Genomic DNA, 5,494 nt, shown 5'->3' on the forward strand with positions numbered 1-5,494 from the left:
ATCTTTTAACTAAACTCAGGTACCAAGTATGAACTAGTGTGCTTTGTATGTATGTGCATTATCCAATCATTATTATTTTGATTGGTTGTTCTCCCTAAGCATTCATATGTGATGTCCAGATGAATCACTAATTGGTTAAGAACAAAATGCATTCTCGATATTCACCAATTGCTTGTGACTTCTCCAAAAGCATACTTTGGCAACAAAATGAATTTTGATGAATACAAAAGGGAACAAATACCTTATCAAGGTCTTTTGACTCAATTGTGTTCCCTAATGCAGCAAAAAATTCTAACTTCAACTAGTAATCTGGGTTCTCCTTCAAGATAACAAATCCCTCCAGCACTGGAGTTAGAGGTATATATCCGCACAAGAAGTAGTATAGTAAACATCCAAATCATATAATGGATTGCACATCGAAATGAGTAAAGAAAAGAGTGTAAGAAATGGTTACTTCTCTGTGGCTAGCTCTGCTCGGTCGCTAGCTGCAAGCAACACTGGAGTAGAGTGTGTCTAGAATACGGTGCTGGTCTTTGGTCGATCTGCTTGGCCCACATCACCAACAGCCTGACCAACTTGAATAGGAACTGACAGAGGCTTCAAATTCTCATCCATTGTCATTAGCATCCTAGGCTGCAATTGTTTCAGGCATTACTTAAACTATTAGTACTGGATATATGAATAAGGACTTTCAGAGAAATAATCTTTTATGAGATAAATAAGAAAGTTGGCTGACAAACTGCGGTTTCTGATGCTACACCTGTATGGCTAAGACAAGGATATATATAAAGCATGTAATGATATTTGCCAATGATGATAGACTTCATATGCAGACAAGCATGCATCATAGTCACCAAACCAACAAGGGCTGTGCTGGAGGGAGGGATAGAAACAAAAAGGTAAAACCAAAAAAGGTTCATAATCAGTATCATATTGGAGAAGTAACAATGGAGAGTAGTCATGGACTACAAAGGGGAAAAACTTACGGCGACAACATAAACCAATCAGAATGGTAAAGAGAAAGTGTTAGCAGCCCTTTTCCAAGATGTACCAATTCTAACTAGCTTGTGTTTTTAGCTAATTTTGCTTTAGCTAGGAGTAATTTTGAATCTAAACAAACATACTAATGAGTGCAAACAATGTGCTTACACAGAAAAGATGCCCAGCTTCTTTGTAGTAATAGCTGGAAAGGTTTCGAAGCATCCCTACTATTCACACATTATTGGTCCCAGCCCCTATGAGGCCCAGTGAAATTATTGTGGCCTGTCAATTTACAAGTTAGATTAGAAGTAAAATCATAATAAGCACACAACATTATAAACAGAAATAAGAAGTACAATTGGCACTTCTCCATCTGTATCATGACTGAGTTAGCTTAGTGTGTCCATAACATTAACATGGTCAAACGATAAAATGAAAATGTTTAATGTAGAGGTATTAAAGGTAACTTCTAGTTTAAGATAAAGAAAAAGGTGAAGGTTACAAGCCTAGTTCCACAATATAGATACCTTGGAATTGGATATGCAGAGGATACCATCGGCTAGAGGCATTACTCTTCTAATATTCTGTTCTCCATATTGTAAAAGATTCTCTAAGGAGCGAATGGCATATCTACCAAGAACAGTAGGTCCCTGGTGTGTCTCACCCTTATCAAGATGTTGAGCACAATATCCAAGCAATTTTTGGATCTGTCAGGAAGAAAGGATGATAATTGAATAAAGTTCTTGGATAGCTTCTATTCTAAAGCAATTCAATAGGAAGGAATAGACACACAACCATAAGCACATTTCCAGTTCAAGTGTATGCTAATGACAATAGTGTGACATCACAGTATTTCCTAATTTTATCATTAAATGTCATTGAAACCTCTGTAGTGGCCTCAAAACTTTCCTGTCAGGAAGTTCAACACAAAGAATGAGGAAATGTATATATAACTGCTTAGGCCATCCAAGAAGTCCTAGGAAAAATTAAGAAAAGAATAATAAACACAAACAGAAATAGAACATCAATATACAACAATGGAATATTTCACATGGAAGTGATCGTCTTGCAAATTATAAATGCACTAACTCCTTTTTCATGGAAAAGGAAATGAGCATCTCCTCAAATCACAAACTACTAGAATAGAATAACAATAATAGAAAGGAAACAATGAGTATCAAGAAAAAATAATGCATCCATCAAGGAAGGATGGTTGATTTATTACTTGCTTTGCAAGATACAAAAGGCAAGAGCAATAGGAAGCAACCTAGTGAGAGTCTCACTCAATTCAGTCTCACTGCGGTCCAACAATGCAAAGATAATAGATTAGGCAATTTCTACATTGCAGAAGCCAACAAACACTAGCCCTAGTGTGATTGCAGTAAAGACATAAACTTCAAGAGATGTCTTTACATCACTTAGAATATTGGTCAACTGAATTCTAAGCTGTCAACAGAAGATAATATCATTGAAAGGTCTATTGCTGGAATCAGGAAATTGCAAAATTGAATATCACAAATGTCAAACCCCATCTCTATGTGAGCCTGCATATGTAATACCAAGGCCCAAAATGGCCCCAATCCTAGTTATTGTATCATCTTTGACGATATAGTCCATTAGCAATGCCATTGCCTAGAAAAGAAAAACAATCAAAGATAAATGTAAGAAGAAATGAAAGCAATACAATAACTTAAAAAGGGTAGGAATATGAAAGAAAAATATATAAATAAAAACACATAGGGTCACAGTAATTCTTGATACCACAGTTGACAATGCCTACACCCAACAATGCACCAGCAACAACATGGTTGTCATTGTTGTGCAAATATTTGTCAATTTGTGCAAGTCTAGAGTCAACATCCCACAACCATTCCCTATTGCCAAGATTAGAAGAACATCAATATCTGACAAAGCCACAGAGAAGACAACCAACACATATCAAAGTGTGTAACTAGTTACTACCAGACTTGCATGTTAGTATTAATCCTGACGTAGCTACTAGATTGAATGAGTGCAACTCTAAAGAGAGCCATGTGATGTCGTACGTGGTAGGTGGGATATACACTCAAGTGCAACTGTTGGAAGCTGTAGAATTAGCTGGCTTTGATGTGTTTTTTTTTGTTGTATTGTTATGTCTATTCTTACTTTTATTTCTCTTGCTCGTTTTGTCATTGATGTTGTAGTATTTTTTCTTTTAGCAAAGTTTAGTGTACACCAAAAAGGTTAAACTCTCTCTGCGTTCTTGTTCATGAGTGAATGCACCAAGTGCAGATTTCCTTGAAAGGGAAGAGCTTCCGTTCCAGGTGCTGGTGATCATATCAGAGTGGCAGCAGCTAACATCTGGTATCAGAGCTAGTGAAGATTGTATGCCTAAGTTTTTTCGGGCTGAAGATATGACGCTATCGACACAGCAAGCTTCAAGGGAGGGGTTGGTGCCTTTACACTATCCTATGCTCTCGGCCACTAATTATTCTACGTAGGCGATTAAAATGGAGGCTAACATGGACGCTCAAGGTGTGTGGGAGGTCATCTAGCCGGCTGCCGGGGTGGTAGTTGACGTGAGGAAGGATAAAATGGCATGAGCTTGTATATTTCAAGCGGTGCCCAAAGATATCTTACTTTAGATTGCGAACAAGAAAACTGCAAAGGAAGTGTGGGAAATTTTGAGAATGAGGTACCTTGGTGTCGATAGGGTGAAGAAGGTGAGAGTGCAGACACTCAAGAGCGAGTTCGCAGCACTTAGAATGAAAGAGACCGACACCATCGACGAGTTCACAGGGAGGATGAGCGGTCTGGCCAGTTCAGAGAAGTCAGAGAAACTATGGAAGATGCAACACTGGTAAAGAAACTATTTGTTTCTGTTCCTAGTCAATACTTGCAGGTCGTCGCCTCCCTTGAGCAACTCTTGGATGTGGACGAGATGCCCTTCAAAGAAGCAATTGGATGTCTGAAAGCCTATGAAGAACGTGTAAGGAAGGACGACAGACAGGGTGATCAACTCCTCCTCACTCGTGAAGAGTGGGCAGCGCGTGAGAAAAAGAGCAGTGGAGAGCATCTAAAACAATTCTCTAGTAGCTCTGAAGGAAGAGGATGGTGTAGGGGACGTGGCAGAGGATGGTGTGAGAATAGTTGCACTCTCATCTTGTGAGGCAGAATTCATGGCTGCCGCTGCTGCAACCTGCCAAGCTATATGGTTGAAGAATTTGCTCAAAGAGATGACAGGAGGTTACTCAAATTTGGTTACCATTTATGTTGATAACAGATCGGCCATTGATTTGATGAAGAACCATGTTCATCATGGACGCAACAAGCACATAGATGTATGTTATTACTTCATCAGAGTGCATCGAAAGTGGACAGATCAAGGTGGTATTTGTGAGTTCAAATGAACAGAGGGCAGACATTTTGACAAAAGCACTGCCAAGTGTGAAGTTTGTAACTATGCGCAACCTGTTGGGTGTTTGCTGTGTCGACCCACGTCAGGATTAGGGGGAGATATGTTAGTATTAATCCTAACGTAGCTACTAGACTGAATGAGTGCAACTCTAAAGAGAGCCATGTGATGTCGTACGTGGTAGGTGGGATATACACTCAAGTGCAAGTGTTGGAAGCTGTAGAATTAGCTGGCTTTGATGTGTTTTTTTTTTGTTGTATTGTTATGTCTATTCTTACTTTTATTTCTCTTGCTCGTTTTGTCAGTGATGTTGTAGTATTTTTTCTTTTAGCAAAGTTTAGTGTACACCAAAAAGGTTAAACTCTCTCTGCATTCTTGTTCATGAGTGAATGCACCAGGTGCAGATTTCCTTGAAAGAGAAGAGCTTCCGTTGCAGGTGATGGTGATCATATCAGAGTGGCAGCAGCTAACATTGCAGCTGCACTAGCCTTCCCATGTTCCTTGTTCTTAAAAAGCCAACTACCTGAAGATCCAATACTACTGATGAAACAGTCATCAGTTTATCCAGCACACAACAAAACAGAAGGTTCAACGTCAATGTGTCTTAAGCATGGATCCTTATCAATAACTCATAAGAACACAATTTCCACTACTCTACCTGACCAAAACATGCGTTTACAAATGCACTACAAAGTTTGCAGCCAGAATGAGAGCATGCAGAGACCAGAAAAGTAAGCAAATAATATATTGAAATTTGTAGAAGCATTTGGCCTTTAGCGTTTTCCTCCAAATTATGTGCAAGGATCTCAATCCATACTAGACTATAATACTATGATCAGACAAAAAAAATGCCACTGAATGACCCACCAGAATATGCTTTACCCTTTAAAAATGAGTTTAAAGTGGCATTCATCTAAATAGAAAATCTCTGCATTGACTTTCCAAAATCCCCAGACCATAATATTCAACAAGATAAATCATTTATGTACCACAACTAGTTGATATGGTAAACCATGCACAGTGACACATAAGTACACATGATGAAAGAATATACCACTCAAGAACTACATGCCAAATAGGCACATAGCTAGGAAAGAATTATATCCTGCAGTTGATCAA

The 5,494-nt window shown here is 38.7% G+C and overlaps 1 pseudogene; it reads right to left on the minus strand.

Annotated features, from left to right (window-relative positions):
• Positions 1-301: 301 nt before the first annotated feature.
• Positions 302-4,915, minus strand: LOC120255175 (annotated as a pseudogene).
• Positions 4,916-5,494: the final 579 nt, after the last annotated feature.

The sequence above is a fragment of the Dioscorea cayenensis genome, unplaced genomic scaffold (genome assembly GCF_009730915.1).
Source record: "Dioscorea cayenensis subsp. rotundata cultivar TDr96_F1 unplaced genomic scaffold, TDr96_F1_v2_PseudoChromosome.rev07_lg8_w22 25.fasta BLBR01000872.1, whole genome shotgun sequence".
NCBI lineage: Eukaryota > Viridiplantae > Streptophyta > Magnoliopsida > Dioscoreales > Dioscoreaceae > Dioscorea > Dioscorea cayenensis.